Source organism: Peromyscus californicus, unplaced genomic scaffold (assembly GCF_007827085.1).
Source record: "Peromyscus californicus insignis strain IS unplaced genomic scaffold, ASM782708v3 Scaffold_18__1_contigs__length_77618521, whole genome shotgun sequence".
Classification (NCBI taxonomy): domain Eukaryota; kingdom Metazoa; phylum Chordata; class Mammalia; order Rodentia; family Cricetidae; genus Peromyscus; species Peromyscus californicus.
Genome location: NW_026294480.1, coordinates 45220162 through 45244987, shown reverse-complemented (window position 1 = coordinate 45244987; position 24826 = coordinate 45220162).

Here is a 24826-nt window from a genome sequence, read left to right as displayed (position 1 = left end):
TTTAAAGATGTAACAACTGGTAAAAGAGTGAATAAAGGAGCCAGAATTTTGACTCATGCCCAAATGACCTCTGGACACCAGGCTTTCTATTGGCCTTTATAATCAAAAGGAAAATGGTTAGAGATGGTGAGATGGTTCAGAGGTGAAGAGTGCTTAGTGCTGTTGCACAGAACCTGGGCTCAATTACCAGCACCCACACGTTGCTCACACTGTCTATAATTCTAGTTCTAAGTATCTGACAATCTCTGTAACCTCTACGGACACTTGCTTGCATACAGTGCACATGAAATCACTCAAGCACACACACACACACACACACACACACACACACACACACACACACACACACAAGAATAAACAAATAATCAGTATTTTAAAAACATAGTTATTTGGAGCCAACACATGGTCTTAAATACTCAACAGGAAATGTTGATGAAATAATCAAATGACTGGCATTTTTTAAATAATACAAGGAATTGCACTCTCCTTACATGCTTACGGACATACGAGATGTTATTTAAACAATCAGTACTTAGTAATGATTTTCTTTTTAATAAAAAAAAATCTTCCCAGATATAAAATATCATAGTCTTGACTCACTTGCAATGCTGCAAGCACATATCTGCAACCAAGAGAGACAAATACATTATCATTTAACCTAAAAAAATTAATTGTGGTTAAATTTCTTCTTTCTCACTCTCCCGAACACATCTGGGATGGACCTCAAACTATGATCCTAATCACTCCGGCTGCTCTCCAAATTTCTGAGGACATATCCTGGGTTCATCATTCTTCAGTACATGTTTAGAGGGCAGAAGAAAAAATGAGAAGGAACTCAGAAGATGGATGCTCTTGTGAGCCCATCAAGAGATTCTAATAGATTTTGATTTAAGCATTAAATAATATATCCTCTGGCCTGGGTTCTCCCGAGTCACTGCCTTGAGTTTGAGATGTTAATAACTCTTGCCTTTGATTTTCCATGATGCCTATTCCCAGGTGGAACTCAAGGCTTTTCTTTCCTCCCCGCACCTGACAGTTATATAAATAAAACCACTGATGCACTTTTGAGGTCTCCTAGCTAGGCCCACTAGAGGGATACCCCAGTGTCACACCTGATACTACCATTGATTCAGTTCTGTACTAGAAGTTAGAGATACCTCTTCAGTGTGTGAAATGATAAGAACAAAAGGTAGAATTTGGCTATATAGTCAGGGTAAACAGATCTCAAACGTGTTCTGTTTCTTTCTTGGCTAAAAGCTAGAGATGTCCTTGGTGTTGTCTTAGGTGAACGTGAGAAATGCCAGAAGTATTTGAGAACTCTGGTCCCTGATCTGGTACCCAGATGAATTTATTAATACATTTATAGATGGGGAATGATGAGAGATGGTTGGGGGGGGGTTAAAAAAAACTGGAATGGCAACTAAGAGTAGCAACACTGAGAGGAGAAATTGCATAAATGTCCTTGGTTCTCCAGTGAGAAGAGACAGTAGGGAGTGCTGGCTTCTTACCTCCTCCTAAATGAGAAACCCTGTCTAGAGGCTGAACATGAAGGTGGGGACATTCATCTCTTCAAGTGAACATCTTTCAGACTGGATATCTAGATTTTTCTTCATAGAAAATGGGTTATATTTATTCCTCAATTTCAAGCTATCTCCATGATTTTAGAGTTAGCATTTCAGTTAATGTCTTTTTTAAAAACTATGAAAGATTGGACTGAAATTGTCTGACACTCCACATTTCCATAAACCTATAGGCTCTAGAGTCTAGGGTGTCATTCAATGAGCTTATGCTGAACTGTACAGCTCATCCAATTAGCTCTATTGTACTTCATTGCTTAATTATTCCTTTTTACTTTTTTATATAACTATTTCCTTTCCACATTTCCTTTCCTCCCTGCAAACCTTCCCATATATCCCTCAATGATCTTTTGCAAATCCATGGCCTCTTTTTTCATTAGTTGTTGCATACATTTATGCATATATTTATGTACACACACACACACACACACACACACTCCAACAGAGAGAGAGAGAGAGAGAGAGAGAGAGAGAGAGAGATACCTAAATACATACTGACTAAACATGAGCCAAACAAGGACAACAATAGATATGCTAATATGGATAGGGAAAAATCCCAGGAGGCCTCAACCCTACCCAAAAACATCTACAAGCAAAAGCAACTGAACTTGAGAGCAGGAGAAACAGTCTTCCCCAGGGAAGAACTCACCAGTTGGCCATTCGATATCAAATGGTCAGTCTGGAAAACATATGCAATCCAGTTTTGTATAGCTTAAATTCTTGAGTTCCTTGGCTTGACATTTGAAGATGTAAAGACTATTAATGCTAATGCTATATAGTTTGAATACATTTATGGCGATTAATGTTTTTGTTTACTCCTAATTCAACAAACATCTTATGGATAATGATTTAATTGTGGACAACTACACTATGTTTTATCAAAAGGGATGCAATTTTTCAGAACACTAGATTATTCTTAAATGTGCTACATAATAAGTTATCTTTCTCTGTAGAGAGGAGAAATGGCATTTAATTAACATACGTACATATGACATAAAGGTAGAAATAAATCTGTCTACAGGGACAAAATTGACTGATGAGAAGTTGAGAAGTATGAAAAAGAAGGTAGTATAAGGGGCAATAGAGTCAACATACAATACATACCTGAAAAAATAATTATCTTTAATAAAATATGGAATTTAATGTGCTGATTGTTTAGTACATCTTAAACACTCACAAAGATTTATCAACAGTACATAGTGTTTTTTTAATATGATTATATAGCCGAGGGCCTGAGACATGGCTCAACCTTTAAGAGCTCTGAGTCGAAGAGTGGGAAGAGGGATTCTATGAGCAAGGGGGCTCAAGATCATGATGGGGAAATCTACAGAGACAACTGAACCAAGCTCCTAGGAACTCACAAAATTTAGACAGACATCTGTGGAGCCTGCATGGTACAGGACTAAGTCCTCTGCATATGGGAGATAGTTGTGTAGCTGAGTGTAGTTGTGTGCTTGAGGGGCCCCTGGCAGTGGGATCAGATCTATCCCTGGTGCATGAGCTGGCTTTTTGGAGCCCATTACCTATGGTGGACACCTTGCTCAGCCTTGATGCTGAGCAAGGGGCTTGGTCCTGCCTCAACTGAATGTACTAGTCTTTACTAACTCCCCATGAAAGGCCTTACCCTTTTGAAGGAGGGGATGGAGGGTGGGTTGGTGGCAACAAGGCTGGTGGTGGGAAGCTGGAGGAGGGATGAGAGGGAGATCTGTGGTTGATGTGTAAAATGAATAAAATAAAAAAATAAATAAATAAATGCAATCCAAAAAAAAAAAAAGAGCACATGTTACTGTTTCAAGAGGATCAGAGTTTGATTTCCAGCACCCACCTTGGGTGACTTATAGCAAGCTGTAACCCCAGGTCTAGCTGATCCAACATCTTCTGTCCTCAGCGGATATACAGTTAACAGAAATTTAGGTAAAATGGCTAACTAAATGTGGACAGAACAAGGGCAACAACAATAGATACGCTAATATGGACAGAGGGAAGCCTAGGAGGCCTCAACCCTACACAAAGAACTAGATGCACTAAGGAATCCTGAGAACAGGAAAAATAGTTTTCCCCATGGAAGACCACACCAGTTGGTTATCCAACAACAAATGATTATCTTGGAAACATACATGCAAGTAACATGATACAGAATGAGAAGGTTGTATTTATGTATTTGGTAATATATGAAAGTCCTTGAATTTGAAAGAAAGCAAAGTAGGGTACATGAGAGAGTTTGGAGGGTGGAAAGAAATGTGTGTGTGTGTGTGTGTGTGTGTGTGTGTGTGTGTGTGTGTGTGTGTATCATTATGTATTGTAAATCGAATAACTAAATAAAGGATATAAAACAAAGAAGGAAGAATATTTAAAAGAGACAAATGCATTTGCTCAACATATCTAGTCTAGAAGAATCTGATATTAGCTATTTCTGGTGATAAGTTCATCATTTGGAGCTTGACCATCATTACCATACCTTTTAAAATGTTGTTCACAATAACAAATCATAAGAATTAAACTAATGCCAAAGAGTAAGATTTAAAAACATTATAAGAAGACATATAATTAAATATTGTCAATTATTTGACACAATTAAGAGCAATAAATGCAGATTATGATATTAGTTCTAAAGATATGAATAAATACTATACAGTTTCACTGTTAAGACTAGAGATACATATGTGATCAGTTTCTACCCTTCAGTCACAGTAGAAAAGTAGATGGAAGTCATGTGAAAAAAGACTGGAATCCAAAGACATTTCTAGTGTTTAGCTGCTGTGTTGGAATCGCATGTGCATTTCTTTTCTTTTTTTTTATGATTCCTGCTTTTAAATGTTTTCGTAAACAGCAATAATATGCATAATAAAATGACTTAATATACAAGTTCTAGAGTCAGAATGTGATTCATATTTGCACTACAGTTGGGAGTGATAGCTGAAGTCTACAATCTCAGCACTTGGGAGTCTGAAGAAGGAGGATTATCATGAGTCTGAGTCTAATCCAGGAGTCAATTCAAGACCTTACCTCAAAAACGAAACAAAAGAAAACGCATGCTGCTAACATAGGGGGCTACTTAACTTCTTTTTGTCTCACTTTCTGCCTCCCTGTATGGTCAAGAAGATAATAATCACTAACCTAAAGGTAGTGTGAACTCTCATGTGGTATGTACTAAACACTAAAGGCATTTTATCCTTTGAAATTTTCACACAAATATCCACTGTTGTTTGGTTATGTCTATACCTATTTCTATTCCTCCAATCCCTCCCACCTTCCTCCCATCTCCATCTCAACCTCATAGTCTCTTATTTTTAAGCACTCCGCTTAGTCCATTTAGTGCTGCTGATATGTGGATGGATATGGAGTTACCCACTGAGGTATGGTCACCCCCTTCCCAAAGCAAAGTTACTTTTCCTCAGCTGGTAACAATCAACTGACAATAGCTCCTGAGCCTTGGGTAGGGCTAATAGAATCCCTCCCGACTCTATGTTGGAAATTTAACTGGTCCAGGGGTTTGAGGCTGGTATCCAAAGCATCTGTGTTCATATGTACAACAGCTATTTCAGGTACAGAGCCTAGCAGTAAAGATTTTTAAATCATTAATTCCAGGTTAATACACAAATACTAATCTCATTTTGGAAAAAAAATGTCAACTAAAATAAAGTCTTCTCAATATGTATTGCCCTTTCTACATGCATGATAGATGCACTTTGACTGAACCAGGACAGTAAGTGTGAACATTTCTATGTCACACACACAAACACATGCATATTTAATTAAAAATGTGTTTTATCTGTGTGTTTGACAATATTCTTACATAAAAACACTGATTTTTTTGCAGAAAGTTCTCTGAGGATGTATTTGTACTTAAATGAAAAATGGGTTATGAAACACTAGTATTGATAATTTATACAGTAAGTGAAAATAAAGCCATGGTTGAAAAATATTTTGTCATCACATCACTAGAGACAAAGGTTTAAAGTTCTTATTCATCTTTTAAAAGCACTGATATTTTAAACATGCCATTTTATAATTGTATTTGTACAGGAATACAAACATATAACTCATAAGAAATATTAGGAAACATTATTTTATGTTTACTATTTTTTCATGCATGTTTAATGTTGAATTTACATCTTGTGAAAACAGTATTTTACATTGGATACAAAACTGACCCAGATTATAGATGTAGTTTTATACCCAAATATAATATAGCCTCACCACCATTAACTAACCAAATACAAAACCTTCTAAATATAAACCACACATTAACAGCCTCGAACTTGTTATTCTAGCATTAATGCAGAGACTGAGACTTAATCCCCAACTGACTACATTATATTTAACATATTTTTATGATCTGAAGGGGAAATAATATCTTAAAGAAGAATATTTTTGACATGTAATACCTTTTATGGCTAATTTTGTTTCATAATATTTTATTAATATTTATATAATTTCCTTCAATATATCCTTATTCCTCCTCTTCCTCCTCCCACCTGCTCCTTTTACACCCTGCTTCTCCTACTCACCTGTTTGTTTCCTCTTTGTTGTTGTTAGAGGAGATTATCTCTCAGCACCTGTGCTGGTCCTCTGCCTTCTACACTCTTCCTTCCTCCTCTTCTTCACTGTTTCCTGAGCCTTAAGTTAGAAGTTGTACTGTAAGTTCATTAATTAGGGTGGACACCCCACAATCCGTCAACCTCTGGATTTTGACCAGTTGTGGTTTCTGTAATGATTTCCATCTACTGCGAAAAGGAGCTTCCTTGAGGAGGGAGTGACTAAGATAAGCACCAGTGACAAAATCTTCTCAATCTATGTGATTCTACCTAATTAGTCATGATTATATAAAAAAGTATTTCCCTCTTAATATCTATGAAAGAGTACCCAATATTTGGTCACAGTTTTAGTAGATTAGGTAACTCATTAAAGAAATATTTATTTTGAACTTTTTGCTATGGAGATATTTATGTTTTTATTTTATTACATGGATTTAATAATATAATTATTCAATGAGTATTTATTATTTGGGTATTATTTCTCAGGCACTATTCTAGTAAAAAGAGTGCAACATGAAGCAGAAATATACATTATTTCGTTGTTCCTAATTGCTGTGAAGGAATACAGAAAGTGCATAAAGTAAGCACATGTAATATATAGCGGTCAAAAAATAATAATTGATTTTGCAGAATAATGCATCAAAGAAAGGAGATGGAGAATGAAAGAAAATATTTTTGTTCAAAACTCTTACTAAATATTTTGTAAGTAAAAAAATTCAGTAACTTGGGCCGGGTGGTGGTGGCACACGCCTTTAATCTCAGCACTCGGGAGGCAGAGCCAGGCGGATCTCTGTGAGTTCGAGGCCAGCCTGGGCTACCAAGTGAGTTCCAGGAAAGGCGCAAAGCTACACAGAGAAACCCTGTCTCGAAAAACCAAAAAAAAAAAAAAAAATTCAGTAACTTAATATGGATAAACTGATGTTTTTCAAATAATACACATTCCTGTCTTGGCTAAGAAATTCTTACTGCCTCTATTCCACGGACATTGTATCAGCTGATCATCTCAGGAGGCTAACTACGTAGACTGATCACCCCCACAGCACAGATAAGCACAAATCGAGTATTTCACACAGTGTCCCCCGCTTCCTCGCATGACACATGCCTTAACCTGACTTTTAAAGCATATGTACCAGTAAATTTATGCAGACTAAGCAGGTAATATTTAGGAATATATATGCATGCAATAACAATTGATGAAAAAAGAAGCAATGGATTTGAGAGCAAGGAGTAACCTCTTAAAGGAGGGTCTTGAAGATGGAAAGGGAAGAGTGAAATGTTGTTATTATTATAACCTCTAAACTTTGAAAATACACTGGACATTAGTAAGTACTTCTGAAACAGTTAACATACAAATGTACTTTAAATGTTCAACAGCACTGGTAATGAAATTTAAAACAAAAAGGAATAATCCATACACCTGTTAGAATTGCTACTATTAAGAAAATGAAAGATAACATGTGGGTCAGAATGCAGAGAATGCCAGAAGCCTGCCCATGCACCAGGGACAGATCCCGATCCCCCTGCCTGGGTGCCCCCGAAACAGTTCGAGTCAAACAACCGTCTTGCGTGTCCAGAGTCCCATGGGGGCTCCACAGCCACCAGTCCACAGTTCATGGGCTTCCACTAGTGTGGTCGTCGTCTCTGCACGTCCTCCCATCATGATCTCGAGGTCCCTCGCTTGCAGTATCTCTCCTCTCTCTCATCAATTGGATTCCCGGAACTCAGCCTGGTGCCTGGCCGTGGATCTCTGTATCTGCCTCCATCTGTCACTGGACAAAGGCTCTATGATGACAGCCAGGTTATTTACTAGGCTGGTCACCAGAATAGACCGGTCCAGGCACCCTTGCCTGTGGTGTCACACCTTACACAGCCTTGGTGCAGTGGGAAGGGGCTTGGACCTGCCTAGGCTCAGTGAGCTGGGCTCTGCTGACTCCCCATGGGAGACCTCGATTTGGGGGATGTGGGGATGCGGGGTGGCTTGGGAAAGAGGGCTGGGGGTGGGAGGAGAGAGGAGGGGGGGGTCTGTGGATAGCATGAGGAGTAAGTAGAAAATTTCTTAATAAATAAAAATAAAGTAAAATAAAAAAGAAAGTACATCCAGAAATAAAACCCAAAGTTTATGAGAAATATATTTGTTGTGACAGTGACAAGAGAATTCAAAGCACAAAATGATTATTCCAAGAAATGACTTTTGAATAACTTGAAGGTTAAATAAAAAATTGTAAATTTGGGTTTGTACCTCAGATTATATAATAGTGATTCAAAATGAAGTATAAACCTAAGTATGAACACACGATAATGATAATTTTTCATGAAAATTAATATAATAATTTCATGTATTTGAGTTGGATAAAAATGATCATAGATTTAATTTAAACACAGGCAAGTGTCCTGTAAGACTGTTCCTATTTTAATGTACAATGCTAAGAACAAAATTTAATTTATAACTTCAAGTTTAAGTCTTCTCAACCATAAAACTAATAAAGAACATTAAACAGAGTATGCAAACAATAAAAAAAAAAGAATGCGGAGAATGGGAAACTCCTGCATATTGTTGGTGTGGATACAAATTATTACAGTTATTACAGAAAATGATATGGAAGTTCTTAAAACTTTCTAAATATATGTGTTACTGCGTTTGTGGAACAAGTTGTGACATGTTATGCCCTTTATCTTATAAAATTGTTCAACATCTGTTTTCTCAAATTAATTTGTGTTGCTCTATTTTTATTAGACTGTGACAAGTTACTTTCTTATTTTAGTAATCATGAGAAGTTTAATCTTTGTTTAATTTTGTTTTTTTGAGAATTTCAAACTCTGATTTACATCATTTCCACATCTTCCTCTCTAAGTACCAAATCTTTCTACATCCACCTCTCACTCCTTCTCAAATTCATGAATTTTTGTTGGTGGTTGTTTTATAAATGATGCAAGCTAAATTTGCACATCAACAAAGCTGAGATCATTGAGTTAAAGATTCAGTGCCCTTACTAAAATTATCAAGCTAAATATGTTAGCATAGAGAACAAAAAGTAATCCAACATATTAGTCTTTGTCATCATGTTTTTAATTTCAAAGGACATCTTAAATTTAGTGTGTATTTTCTTCCTTGGCTTGCATCAATACTTCTTGTCAGTAAATCAAAATATAAAGCATGAGAGGTTTTGACGTGTGTTTTATATGTGTCTTTTCTTAATCTTTGTGTATTTATCACTTCCTTTCTTCAGTGAACTATATTGACAAGATTTTACAATGATGATGGATAATACATATAATGCATTTCATTCATATTTTATTTAATATTAAAAAGAATCTTGAACAAGGAAAATACTATCTTAATAGAATATAAGGTATAAATGTGTCGATTCTGCCCCTAGAGTGCTTGGGAGAGACATAAGCTCATACAATTTTGGGTGTTAGCTAGTCTGATAGATATAAGAAAATACTTCTCAAATATTAAGATATAAAAGATTCAATCATTTTATACAATAATCTTAAGTGTATATATAAAAATTAGAACATTCAAAGTGAGACTTCTTAAAATGTCCATGCAATTAATTCTGTTTCCTCAGGAGCGACCAGATGCAATAACCAAGTTTCCCTCTTCTTTTTTTTTTTTTTTTTTTTTTTTGGTTTTTCGAGACAGGGTTTCTCTGTGTAGCTTTGTGCCTTTCCTGGATCTCGCTCTGTAGACCAGTCTGGCCTCAAACTCACAAAGATCCACCTGCCTCTGCCTCCCGAGTGCTGGGATTAAAGGCGTGCACCACCACTGCCCGGCTAAGTTTCCCTCTTCTATTGTGCCATTTATATGATAGTTTTATTTTTCAATTTATATAAAATGTGTGCTTTCTTTATTGCTTTGTAAATTATTTTTAATTTTTTTTTTCCGGAGCTGAGGACCGAACCCAGGGCCTTGTACTTGTTAGGCAAGCGCTCTACCACTGAGCTAAATGCCCAGCCCTTATTTTTAATATTTTTATTACTTGTATATTCTTAAAAACAATTTGTCATGTTCATTTTTATGTTTTTCCTTGTTCAATTTATGTTGGAGTTACTTTTTCTATGATAAAGAATTGAAACTGTTAACCTATTTAGGCCCTGTGTAGCGACTTTTATTACCATAGTTTACAAAGTGCCTCTTGCTTTATTAAAGTTATTAAAATATTTGTCTTAAATGCTTTTATGTAACAAGACATTTACTGTCATTTTAGTGTCTTTTATATTACTCTAGCATTACTGTATTATAAACATATCTGTATATATTCACAGTAGGCTAAAAATTATTTCCATGCAGTTCTTATTACCATTATTTGTTCTTTTATGCTAAACACTACTGAATAATGGTCATTGTGGTATGTTGGGGATGATATGTTAAACTTACCACAGTCTCTCATCAACACAGAGAAGTAGGAAGAAGCAGAAGCTGAGTTGGAAAAGAAATGGGAAAAGATAAGATGATCAAAGACTAAGAATTTTTGGCTAGAATAAAGTAATTGCTTTCATACATGGTATGGTGAAAATAGTTAATGAATTAATTACAGCCTTGTTAATGTTGGATTTTTGTGTGGATATATATATATATATATATATATTATATATTAGTTCTTTCATTGTGTATATTTTTACAATGTGTTTTGATCTTTTTTTATCACTTTCTCAACTTCTCTTAGATTCATATTTGCATGATTGATGTTCTAAGTGCCTCATTGGACAAATTCTCTATTTGGGTCTGCATAAATTAGTGCTTATATAGTAAGTATATAAATAAAATGCATACTATTCAGGTGCAATCTTTTTGTGTAATGGATCTGTGTGTTTAGTTTTTTTCTTTTCTTTTCTTTTTGTTTGTGGATTTGATACAAGGTAGAATCTTCTAAGAACTTGGAATCTAAATTGAAGAATTGCCTCCATCAGACTGGCCTGTAGGCAACTTTGTGAGACATTTTTTGACTAATGATAGACGTGGGAGGGTCCAGCTCACTGTGGGCAGCTCCACCCCAATCTGGTAGTCATAAATTATATAAGAAAACAGGTTGAGCAAGACAATAAGAAGCCTTCTTTCATGGCCTCTGTTTCAGTTCCTGCCTCAGGATTCCTGCTCTGAAGGAGTCTAAGGTGAAATAAACTATCTCCTCCCAAGTTGCTTTTGATCTTGGGGTTTATCATAGCAATATAAAATAATATGACAAAAATGTTTTAGATATGTCCATTCAGGTTACTCCTTTCTTAGTTCTTATTTTATTTTATACCTGTAAAATATTTTCCAAACCTTATATTATTTTTGACTTTATAGATGTAAAAAAGTCATTGAAATATATAGAGAGATCATTATTTTATTTTCTAGTATGTGTACAGACACAGTTGAATACTTCCATTAAAATTTCTCATATTATTTTTGACATCTCTCTCATTCTAAAGAACATTCAGAAATGTGTCCTTATTTACCATAGCAGACAGATATGTATTTTGCTACATTTTGAAATGAATTATTTTGAAAAAAAATATAGCAAGCTATATTTTGAAAAAAACTTGGATTCCTTATTTTAGCTTTCCCATTATCACAGGAAGCTTTTGAATATTCTGAAGAGATTGCTATGAAGGAAGTCAGCCAATTCTGGAACGTTTCTCTTCTATATTTGCTTACATCCATTATGTTCAGAAGTCTCACAGTTGGTCCATTTCATGAAGTAACACAAATTATGTACAATGAGTCATGGCTTAATCAAAATCACGTATTTAAACCAATCATTAAAAGTCATAACACTACAATCAACAACTGATAAATGTCCTATGTAATAACAAAAAAAATCATGTTTGTAAGATGAAAATAGCTTACAGATAGTCTTTGAGAGTGTGTATTTAGTAGTTGTTAATTTATAGTATTACTTTATTATGTAATTTGTCAGTTCTTATAAATAAGATCAGAGAGTGTGTTGAAAAGAAATTAGACTATTAGAAGCATCTACGATATTATCAATTACCTACTAACATTTCTTTCATCAATAAGAATTACAAAGTTACGATTTGCTGTAAACTCCAGGGTAAATTCTTATTCCCTAAGTTTAAGCCCATTGCTTCTTTTTTTCTGTAATTCAATTAGTTGTGCCTAAGGTAAAAGGTCTTTCCAGATCAATCTGAAATTGAGTGATGCTATATTACAGTATGTGACAAGTATTTTCTTTTACCCATGGTACAAATAAACATCTGTAGTAATCAATATGATGTGTAAAATTAGTTTAGCAGCTCAAGGTCAATTCCTTGGACATATTGAATACATGGTAATAGTAATGTAGGATGTAACCTGTTGATTTACTAGACTTGTAGGGAATGGCTTCTTATTGAAAACTAAGCAACACTGGCAAAAAGCTTAACCAAGTAAAGTGGGTGATGAGGAGACCCCTTTGCCATAAAATTAAGGGAGATTTTAATGAGGAGTTTGATTATGCAACCTGTGTTCTATAGGAAAAGACAAACATGACATTAATTCGGGATTGTTTTCTGAATTATTGTGGTATAGAATGAAGAGTACATAGATCACTTTTAAAGGCATATTTGAGTGTTAGGTTAGCACTTTAGGCGTAGATAGAGCATGAAGCTGCAATAAATAATTCTCAAGCCTGATACTTTAAGAAGTCTCCACAGAAGATCAATGCCAAGTGGTGGAATAAAGAACAATGGTCTTGGAAACAATTACAAATGCCACAACTAAGAAATCTTATTAATGATGCTTAGCTACAAAAGAATGGGTGGGTCTGTTATAGTCTTTTCTGGAGCTACTTCTGCTCAGTCAGCTGGTTTCTAATCAGATTAATTTTGTGAGAAGTCTTCAAGCTAAAGTCATTTTTGATGAACATAAAGTTAAATTATGTGAAGGGAATTCAAAATTGATAAGACACTCTACACTCTTATTTACTTGTGATGTGGCCATTCTGTGATGGAGTGATATTCATGTTTTTGGAAGGCAGACTTAAATAATTTATGATATCAAAATACTCTTAAAACATATTCTATGTAGAAAACTAAAACATTCTGTTTTGATGTTTTCTTCATTTACTAAATTTGTGAACATCAATGGACATGCCGCTGTGGATAGAAAACTCTCACAGGACTTTCTTTGCCCCTCGAAGAACTACAGAAGATAGACCATTTCTGAGAGAGGAGAAACAGTGGTCTCCAGAGACTTGCCCTTTGGTGGTAGGTAAGCAAATTCCAAGAAGTCAGACTTAAATATATATGAGCAACATTAAATTAGCTCAGAAATTTTCATTTGTAAACATATATGTATAAACATATGTATGTAATTAAAGAATAAAAAGTCACAAATTTGAGAAGAAACGGGAGGAGTACTGGAGGAGTTGGAAAGTGAAGAGGGTGTGGGATAACGATGTAAATACTGTACTCATAAAATTATCAAAATATTTTTTAATTCTCACTCTTTTGTTCTCCTCCTCCTCCTCTTCCTCTCTTCTCTCCTATCACTGCCTTTCTCCTTCCCTTCCTTCCTCTTTCCCTCCTTCCCTCCAGTGTGTGTGTGTGTGTGTGTGTGTGTGTGTGAGTGTGTGCACACTATGGTATGCAAGTGGAAGTCAAAGCACAGCTTACTGGATTCAGGTCTTTTGCCAGCATTTGGAATCTAGAGATGGCTCAGGTCATTGGCCTTGGGGTCAGTAATCTTTACAGGCCTAATGCTATTTTCTTAAATCAATACTTTAAACTCAAATCTTATGCAGAAAATGGGACATAAGTATTGGTCTAAATGCCCATGTAATTTATGCATATGATAGGATATTTTTTCAGCAATAGATAGAAGGAAATGTACAGCAAGACAGTACTTCATAAATATATTGAAGAAATTATAATTTAATGATAACATATTTCATAACTCCATTTAAATTAAGTTAAAAGTATACCTATAAAACAGAACATAGATTAGGTGTATTCAAGGTCTGAATGTAGGACATGAGCTAATTGTTGAATTAGTGTAAAGAAATGTAAGTGTGTGATTGTGGACTGTTGAAACAATTTATCAATACTATACTGAGTAGACAAGATTTTCAATTTTTTAAAAAGTTTGAAAAGATCTGCATCTTTTAACTAGATACTTTGGAAAGCATCAAAATAATAAAATTATTTAATTACTGTATTATAAAAATCCTGTATTGTAAAAATATGACTAATATTCCATACATAAATATATAATGCCCCTTACTAACTAAAAGATATGAGAGTCTGGGAAAGAGACAGTAGGCCTGAAATTTCCAATTTTTGAGTATTTTAACTCTTGGTTCTTTTACAGAAAAATACTTGAGACTATGTAGTTTATAATATTATGTTTATTTGTCATATTTCTGAAGATTGAATTTATAAAATAAAGATGGTTTTCTGGTGTCTTCTGAGGGAAACTCCCTGCCTTAGAATAGTGCCCTGTTGCTGTATCTTCAAGTGACAGAGTAGTAGGGGCTGGCTGCTTTTCCCTCCTGTGAGGGTCCTAATCCTGACCTCCTGGGAAGCACCTCATGCTTCAATCACTGCCTAAAGGCCTTATCTATTAATTCGGTCACATCTGTGATTTGATTTCAACCCTACATAAGTTTGTGGAACATCTAGACCATATCATTGCACTTGTTTTTATTTGCTACAAATTATTCCCTTAGCATTGAAAAAAAAAATGTCACCCTAGAGACCCCACAGATCCTTTTAAGTTAGTTTGAATCAATAATATCTGAATGATATAATAGCCACCATGCTTCATGGATTTATTGATTATACAAAAAAGCAAGAGTGAATAACATGGATATCAGCTTATTGTCTAGTCGATATTTTGAATTATATTAAAAAGTATACATAATTGTTATGCATATCTTAACTCAATATTTTCCTAGAATTTATAATGTATACTTTCATGCCACTTAAAGTGGCATTGATCATTTATTTATAAACTCTAAGTGTGAGAATAAAGTTTGAATTCTTTTAAATTAAGATGTGTAGTTAGACATTGACTTGGTCATCTTTAAGATAATTAAACTTTAAATTTTTATCTCCTATATTAAATCTGCTGAAAAAACAATGAAATTGATTAATATGGTTCAATGTCTACTTTTTAAATATTTTGTATAGTTAATATGATATATCAGTGATTAAGGAAATTATTATTTTCCTGATTTCTCTTTGAATAAATTCAACACTGTAGTAAACATGTTTGTACAATCAGTAGTTTGAGAAATATCAAATTTCCTCCAGATTATTTATTACTTATTTACTTAATAAGTAAATTTTACTTTATTTTATTTTACTTAAAAATAAAATTTACTTATTTTTCTTCTTTGCATACCTATGTACTATTACTCTACCTATATATTATTCCCATACATATGGCAATAATACATATTATATATGTTATAACTATAGTTTATTTGTGTATAATCTTTAAGAATTCTGTTTTTATAGTGCTGTATGAATAATATGAATAATTAAGTTGAGTCATTATAGCAGCTATCAAGATTCAACTAAAATGAAAAAAATAAGATGATAGTTTTTGTTATGAATACTGTCAGATCAAAGAAGTCTAAAAAGAGCCTTGTGGGAAAAAACTAATGGAGCTTTCAAGAAATTTATTTTCAATAAACAGCAGTTTAGTATATGTTTTCCAGGTACACACTTAGAGTGTCATTAAGTTCTTGAGGAACACTGATATTTGAGAAGAGGAAATCAGGTCGTACTCTTCCCATAATTCCCCAATTTTCTCCATTTTTGATTGCATATCTGTAGTTTAGGGAACTAGATGAACTACACAGTCTCAATAATCAGGTGCATCTGACTTCTTGCTTTGGTCAATTATCAAATATGTAGCTTTTCCCATTAAACAATAAAACAAATTCATGTCTTAGGAAATAACTGTCAGGGCCTTCAGTATAAAATAGAACTACTCTATGATAGAACACTGAAAATGTGTGTGTATATGACATAAATCTGGATATATACTGATATACAATATATATGATATTACAGATTACATAATATGCAGATGTATATGACATATATCATATACATGGTATAGTATACTGATATTATAGGTACATGTGTAATGTATAAAATGAGCTGCTGTTCAGTGCTACAAAGAAGAGTAATTCTGCCATGTGTAACAACCGGAATGAAATTAGAAGTCATTGCTTTAATTGTGACAAGGCACAAACAGGAACACCAATATTGCTTATATAACCTCACTTATGTGTCAGATCTCAAGACCTCAAACTCAGAAAAAGAGAGGGAATGTGCAAAGACGGTTTGTGTTTTAGGGGTTCTGGGGAAAAGTGGAAGTGTTCATAGGATTTTTAACAAAGTTTGCAAATTTTAAAATGAATAAGCTGAATACCCTTCAGCAGAGTGCAAGTTTCTTAGTTTCATTCAGGAAAAGATGCACGCCAAATTAATTCTTTTTTGTTTTTTGTTTGTTTTATCTATCTATCTATCTATCTATCTATCTATTTTTGGTTTTTAGAGACAAAGTTTCTCTGTGTAGTTTGGCTGCCCTGAAACTCTCTTTGTAGACCAGGCTGGCCTTTAACTCACTGAGATCTGCCTGCCTCTCTCTCCCAAGTGCTGGGATTAAAAGGCATGTGCCATCATGCCCAGCTTAAACTAATTCTTAAATCGAATATTATAACTCGTAAATTTCCCAAACTTCAAGGTTATATTAAGAGAGTTAAGGATTAGGGTTTGGGCTAGGGCTAGGATTAGGGTTAGGTCGCACTTAACTTGCTTAATGTAGCTTGGTCCTCTTGTGAGACTCCTAACAGTGGAAACAGGGGCTGTCTCTTTTATTGGCTTTTGGAACTATACTCCTCATCCTGGGTTGCCTTTTTCAGCCTTAATACATGCCGAGGTGCTTAGTCTTACTGCAACTTGATATGCCATGCTTTGTAGATACTCATGGGAACAGAGGGAGGTTGTGGGGGAGGGACTCAGAGGAAAGAAGGGAGGGAAAACTGCAGCCAGGATGTGAAATAAATAAAAAATAAGCTTATTTTAAAAGTTAAATTAGAAAAAAAACAAATACACTAATAAAATATTTAGGTTGACTAAAGAAAACTAAAGGATGCACAAAATGGCAATGCAATTTGACAAAAATGCAAATTATTATAAAAAATCGCTTTGTGTCATTGAATAGCATCCTGTAGTACTCCCCAACAGTAAGATGTAAACCATAGATGTACATTCTCAGGTCCTTCTGACAAAATATTTTCTATTAAATGGAAAATTATATTTTAGTACTTGGAAGTAAAGTTTATTCTAGGAGTAATAAAATAAACTTTTACAACATAAATATGTAAGAACCCCTAATACACTTCATCAGCAATGGGCTCCATATCAGATGAAGTGGAAAAAGTGGCTCATCTCACACACTGTTCTAACTTCCAGTATCCTCTTCTGAAATGTACCTTGATCGCCCTTAATTGACATGGCTGCATTTCCTGGAAGTAAACTTTGCCATGGAAATGTTAGTAATAGAGGAAAACAAAATCTTAGTTTGTAGAGGATGCTGAAGAATTACATTTCTCACTAAGAATGGTTAATCCAGTGCCAACAATCATGTTCTAGTTACTGCAAATATCACTCCAGAAGCTAAAATGCCAACTGAGTTAAATATATTAGAAAATAAGAAAGAAAACATAGACTGCCTCTCAGGGAGCTTTATAAACACTGTAGAGAAATTCTTACAGTTAATAGAATCTTAACATTAAGTTAAAATAAATATAAACCATGGATGGAAAGACATCTCTTTTAAATGCTATCAAAGTTAATTCCATTTCCACACATCTTTACCACAAAGAAAAACACCTTGCATTGTATGCCTGGCAGACGCTGTCAATGCATTTCTTTCTCTGCATCAATGTGCTAGGCAACATCAAAGGGCCATACAAGTTGAGAATCAATATCTTAATGCCAGCAGCAGCTGCGAAACCGCGACCTAGATTGAGACTTCTGATGATCAGGTTACAGCCTTTCCATGCAATCCACTAAGAGTAAGCAGCCAGCAGACCCAGAAACCACTTGGCAAAGCCTTTCTTTCAGCTCTTGCTATTGGATGTATTTCACTTTTATCTCACAATAGGAGTGTGATAGTTAAAGAAACAGAGGTTAAAAATAACATAAAGCAATAGGAAAGGGTTTCTGAGTAGTTCATTAAATGTCACTGTTTGAAAACAACAGAGATTATTGAATTGTACCACTGAGGGGCTGGAGCTATGCAAAAACTGAGGCAGAGAGGTGCACCATGGCAGCATCAGGCTTGTTTAGGCTGTATGGTTGGATGCTGCCAGGTTGCCAGACATACATAATATCAAAATGATAGATGGAAAGGAAATAGAGATATTGTTACAAACTCAACTGTTATCTGATTCAGCTCCAGCCTGTGACGAATGGAATTTCACTGTTTAATGTGGTAAATTCCATATACTAAGGGGCATTATCATTTTTCACAATGATGCTTCATAGCTGATTTTAATTACAAGATTAGAATTGATTATTCCAAGATACTATGCTGTTTCAGCATTATAGAAATTGTAAGAAATTAAATGTATAAAAGGTTTAAATACTTCATCCATTGTGATAATGTAAGTGAAAAAATTTGAATACCAACTTGCTAGTGGACCATATTTCACACAAAATAAATATAAGTATTCTCTAAGTAAAGAAAACATATGAATTTAATAACCGAGATTGCATCTTCAGCAAAGCTCATTGGACATACACTTTGAGGCATAAAATGACATTCTGGGAATTTGTTAGAGGGAAATTTAATTTTTAAGTATTATCATGAAAATGAAATGTTGAAAGACAAAAACAGATGGATGATATTAACATTAATCGCATGACACTTTGTTTATGACATGATAGAAAACAATTTCAGTAAGACACAAAGTTTCCAGCTACACTACAATACATCTTGAAGCTCAGACAGTGGTTTCACCCATCCTTTACTATCCAGCTGTGCTTTCACAACCCTGGGCATGTCTTGGATCCTACCCCATCCCAATTACAAGGTCTTTTTAAATACTCAATTATTTCATAAAATTACATTTTAAATAGTTTATTTAGAACTCTAACCATGATCACAGAAAGCAATTCTGTATTTGCTTTTCAGGAAGTAAAAGCATATGTAATGATTAGGGAAAAGGACATTAGACTCAGTTATTGAGTTCAATTTAAAAATCATGAATCACTTTTGAATCTTCAGTATTTGCTCCAACACTCCAATGCAGTAATATCAATATTTAAAGCTTTTCATTAATGAAATAGGGAAAAAACTGATAGTTATTATCACACAGTTTTCTCTGGTTATTTCTTTTCTAAAAACAATAACAAACAAACTAAATCGTTTCATTTTACACATGTATATGTCACTAGGAAGAGTTATTATAGAAACACGCAATTCATTTAAACAAAAACACTTTTAAAACTAAATTTTCTCTTATTATGCTTGAAATACTTTAATATTTAAATACTTATTGGCAAATATATGTTGAATATTAGACTGTCAGCATCTGTGAGCAAAGACAAGACCCTGACAAACAAAATCAGATGATCTTACCTCACACAGTACAGGAGTGTATTCTAGTTATTGTTTTATTTTAATTTTGAAATACTGATTTTTAACTTTATAACTCACAAAATGTCTACATTCTTTGCAAAGTAATGTAAAGTGAAACATAATTAGCACAACTGAGCTACCAATGCCCTAGTGTGTGCATGTATAGGTGTTTATAATATTGGGTAACATTTTGGGCACGTAACCCCTGAAACTCTCACTTCTTCAAGTTGCTTGTTTTTCTTAGCAGTAGGAAGAGTAACTAATATTCAGCTATTACTAGATGATTGATTTAATGAGAAAATATTGAGGAAATCAAGGCAGTAGAAGTGTGAAAGAGCTGGTCACATGACATCTGGGGTCAGGAATCACAGAGGGATGGATGTTGCTACTCAGGACCTCTTCTCCCTTTTGTTTATCTGATATCCAACCCACGAAGTAGTGTGGCCCGTATTTGGTGTGCTTTTTTTCATCTCAATTAATCTGATCAAGAAAATTCCTTATATATCTGCCCAAAGACTAACCAAATCTAGATAATCCCTTACAGGCATGATCAGGGTGTCTTTCTCTAAGCAACTCTAGGTACTTTCAAGTTGACATTATATACCAGCATAGGCTGACATTGATATTTATTTTATAATTGGACAATTTCAAATTGCTATAGATGTGAATTGCTATCAACCTGTGAATTATCACTTGGTTCCTCCAAATATGAATCCTTCTTCTCTCTTCTACAAAAATTTTGAACCATTTCATATCTTTTGAAGTATGTGTTTTTTCCAACAGCATTAATGTCTACACATTCTTGAACTTGTTTGTAGACACTTAGATCTTCTGTTCAACCTCGAGACATCCATAGTTACTTCTTAGTCTCTCTTGATTGTAAGACAAATTGCTAAATGGTCTTATTAATAAAAAAAAACCTGGAGCCAGATATTGGGGTAAAAACTGAGAGATCATGGAAGCAGAAGGAAACCAGCCACATTTTTACCGCTGGAAATCCTCAGCCAAAGAGAGACATACTTCCTGTATACCCAAGCCTATTTTTCTTTCTGTCTCTGCCCTCTTACTACCTCTCTCCTCCAAGCTACATCACTTTCCTCTCTCTGCCCAGCTCTATCACTTCCTGTCTGTCTGTACAGACCTCCAGACCTCTATGGTTAGTGCTGGAATTAAAGGCATGTGCCTGGCTCTGTTCCCAGTGTGGCCTTGAACTCACAGAGATCTGAATGAATCTCTGCCTCCCTCTGGAATGCTAGTATTAAAGGTGTGTGCTACCACTGTCTGACCTCTATGTTTATTTACTACAGTGGCTGGCTTTTTCCTCTGATCCTCAGAATAGCTTTATTGGCATGCACAAATAAAATATTCCCACATCTGATTGCTTCTAAATCTGTCAGTATGAAAGTGATTATGTATGTAGTGCTTAGATCTCTTTTATTCTCTATGTACTTCTTACTTTAGGTACCCTTTGAGTGTATGACTTCCTATACTATTATAAGCTAATGACTTTCCTTTCAAATTTAAATGTACAATATAGACCTTTCCCATGAATACCAAATATGATGTGATTGACTAACTCCTAAAAGCATTCACTTGGGTGCTATGATAAGCAGAATGATCCTGCCAACAATGTTCACTCCTTTGTCTTTCACATCATGTGGCAAAAAGAACTAGGAAAAATCCTATTGCATTATAGATCTTAATACTGGATCATGGATGATTCAAATGAGCATACTTTAATCACCCAAGATAAAAGATCAAGAAGGTATCAACCCAGAGATGCAAGGATGGTTCATCATACGTAAATCAGTAAATGTAACCCAGCAAATAAAAGACACAAGGATATAAAACTGATCATCTCATTGGATACAGAAATCCTCTTTGACAAAATCCAACATCACTTCATGATAAAATTCCTGCAGCACCCAGGGGTACAAATATATATCCCAGCATAATAATGACAATATGCAATAATCCCACAGCCAACATTAGACAGAATATGGCCTTTCAATTATACAGAAATGTATTTCAAAAATAGTTTGTTGACTTTCATAGTTTTTTTTAATTTAACGTCTTTGTTGGTCTTTGTGAATTTCACATATGCATCTTGATCCTACTTGTCTCCTGTTCCTTCTCATCTGCCCTCTGTCCTTGCAACCTCCCCTCCAAGATAAAACAAAATAAAATTTAAAAGAAAAGAAAAGAGAAGAAAAGAAAAAGGAAAAGAAATATTTCGTCATGGAAGCTGTAATGTGATATAGTGTATCCTTACTTGCAAGTGTTCATTGTAATGAGTCATTGGTCTGGTTCAAGCCTTTGGTTTTTGCTACACCGTAGATATTGGGCTCTCATTGAGGCTCCTCTCAGATATCTTGTTGTTGCCCTGTGTCATGGAGATTCTACAACTTTAGGTCTGCATGGCTGGCCCCTTCATGTGCTCTAGCAGATCATAGAAGGGGTGATGGAATGGGCCAACTCATAACCCTGGTTCTGGGTCTGCATGGTTGCTGGGTTGGTCTGCCTGCCAGCTCTCCGGTATCCTCAACACCGGGGTGAGCTATCCAGCACCATCCTGGCTAGCTTACCCATGCAGTAAGCAACAATGGGCAATGCCAGTTGTCCTGATTTCACGTTCTCAGGGCCAGCTCGCCCATACCCATACCACCAGGGCCAGATTTACTGTGTTGCCCAGGTGAGGTACAGGGCCTGTTCACCCAAGTGCTACAGCTGGCTAAATCTCAGGCCTATTCACTGGTTCTTATGACCGCAGGGCCAGCTCTCCCATCTGCTACAGGTGCTGAGCGGTGGGGGTTGGAGAGGGCATCTCCTCTCTCAACACCATATGGCAGATGAGGGGTGGGGTCAGATCTCTCAGACTCCCACTATTGGGCCTGGCTTACTAGCGCCCAATTATCAGGGTTAGCTCTACTGTGTTGCCCAGTTGAGGTGCAGGGTCTGCTCCCTGGAGTACTGCATCTAGTGAGGGGCAGAGTCAGCTCTCTCATCTGCCCTCAGGTGGCAAGGCGGCAGGCTCACCCCAAACCCCACCTACTGGGTCAGCACTACTGTTATGCCCAGGCAAGGTTTAGGGCCCACACTCCAGAAGACTGCAGCTGATGAGGGGCAAGTCCAGCCGTTCCACTCTCATGACCTGGGAGCCCACTCCTCCAACTGCTTCAGCAGCAAGGGACAAGGGGCAAGGAGTGTGTGGGGGGAGAATCTCTCCACTGCTCACACCCCCACATGACATATGAGTAGTGGGGTTACCCCCCCCACTCACACCCTCTGGGCTAGCTCACCCATGCCATTGCCAACAGGGTCAACTCTACTAAGTTACCCAGGTGAGATGCGGAGTCTGCTCTACAAAGGCTGCATCCAGTTTCTCATGACCTCAGTGCCAGCTCGTCCACCTACCTACCATAGGCTGGGAGTGGGCAATACATCTCCTCCTATAGAGCAGATGAGGGGTGGGGCCAGATCTTTCAGCTCTCATTCTCAGGTCAGTCTCACCTATTCCCCTGTCAACCCCATCTCCTCCACTGTGCTGTCTAGGCAAGGTGTAGGGCCTGCTCTCCCTAGTGCTGAAGTTGGTGAGGGGCTAGGCCAGCTCTCCAGCCACAGGTGGTGAGGAGTGATAGGGGAGGGCATCTTTTCCTTGCCCATGATACCACATGACAGCTGAGGGGAGCAGGACCAGCTCTCCCACTCTCCTACTCTGTGGCTGGTGGGAAATAGAACCGGTTCTCCCTAGTGTTGCAACCAGTGAGGGGTGGGTCTAACTCTGTGCAGCCCCACCTCTCAGCCTTTGGTGGTGACAGGGGCCACAGATTATCAACACTAACCATGGCTGTGGCAGGGCCATGGTTGCAGATATGGCACTTGGCAGCAGCTCAGGCTGGGATATCACCATGGTCCCAGGTGACAAGCAGGCCACCACCCTTAGCCCACTCCTCACTGCCTTTATCTCTTCAGATCTGCCTTTCTTTACAGGACATGAACCATTCTGTCTCTCTACCCCAACATACTATATATTTGCTCATCATAATAGAGTCCATCTGCCCAGCTCCTTGTGGATTTTCATCTCTCATTCAGTCTTACAGGCACTGGGCAGGTTCCTGTCTCATCTTCCGGTCCTGGATTGGCATGTATGACTTTCTTATTTTAAAATTTTAAAACAATTAAAAAGATTTCAAAACAATCAAGCTGGCTTTCTATTACTTAGGATTTTCTTTAGTCTCATTACATATCATTGAAAGCATAGGGGGCTAAACTCAACTATTGATACCAAAATATTTACCACATCATCTTTCTCGGGGACCCATTGAATATAGTATCAATGATGGCTATTAATGTTGCATGATTTCCATTTTCATTTCTTCAACTGATGGAAGAAGTATTGCACTCCAATGGCCTTATCCAACCTTCCAAGGAGACAAAGTGAGCAATCTCTTTCAGCAGCCCCTGTTTTATTCAAGTACCCTCACCTCTGACTAACCTAAACAATGGTGTTTTTTCTTTGCTATGTGCATTAACATATATATATATATCATTCAATTTTTCAACCTTATTCTATATTAATATTTTATTAGAAATACATGAGATGATGCTTCTTTGTCTTTGTTTACTGAAGGGAAGTGAGATATTGAATATTCTTCTCAATGTATTATAGAACATTCATCAGTACGTTTTTGTCTAATCGTAAGGATTATGACAGAAAATAGAATAAGATAATAAGTATGTTGTGCAATGCTTATGCTACTCCTGAAATGTAAATGAATAAATTTGGTTTTTGTTGTTTTATAAATTAAAAGAAATTGGACAATTTCTATCTTGCTGAAACTACAAAATAGGCAATTGGTTTTAAGAGTATTGAACTCCAATGTCCATATCAAGGGACTTCCTTTTCTTTCTCTATTTGCCCTTCTAGAAAAACAACTACTAATACTGAAATTAAGAAGTCAGAAAATGTTATTTGGTCAGGGAAATTCTCTTCTAAGTGATGGCAGGAAAATGAGCTGTAGCTGGTAAGATCTCTGGAAGAACTGCCCCAAACACCAATAGCGACTGACATACACCAGAGAGACAGATGTCTCTTCTCTTGCACGGGACACATGAACATT